Below are 601 nucleotides of genomic sequence, written 5' to 3'. Positions count from 1 at the left end.
AGAATATCATCCTGAGTGAAGTAACCCAATCACAAAAGAACAAACACGGTATGCACTCTCTGATAAATAGTTTTTAGCCCAGAAGTTTGGAATACAGGAAGAACAACCCACATTCCACAAGGAACTCAAGAAGGAGGAACACCAAAAGGTGGACATTTCATTCCTTCTTAAAAGGGGGAACCAAATACCCACGGAAGGAGTTGTACCCCATTTTTTAATCGGGTTATTTGGTTCTCTGGAGTCTAACTTCTTGAGTTCTCTGTATATATTGAATATTAGCCCTCTATCAGATATAGGATTGGTAAAGATCTTTTTTCCAATTCGTTGGTTGCCATTTTGTCCTATTGACAGTGTCTTTTGCCTTACAGAAGCTTTGCAACTTTATGAGGTCCCATTTGTCGATTCTTGATCTTAGAGCATAAGCTAATGGTGTTCTGTTCAGGAAACTTTCCCCTGTGCCTATGTGCTCTAAGCTCTTCCCCACTTTCTTTTCTATTAGTTTCAGTGTATCTGGTTTGATGTGGAGGTCCTTGATCCACTTGGACTTGAGCTTTGTTCAAGGAGATAGGAGTGGATCAATTTGCCTTCTTCTACATGCTAA

The sequence above is a fragment of the Mastomys coucha genome, unplaced genomic scaffold (assembly GCF_008632895.1).
Source record: "Mastomys coucha isolate ucsf_1 unplaced genomic scaffold, UCSF_Mcou_1 pScaffold2, whole genome shotgun sequence".
Classification (NCBI taxonomy): Eukaryota; Metazoa; Chordata; class Mammalia; order Rodentia; family Muridae; genus Mastomys; species Mastomys coucha.
The sequence above is the reverse complement of the archived record's forward strand: the minus strand, read 5'-3'. Positions refer to the sequence as shown.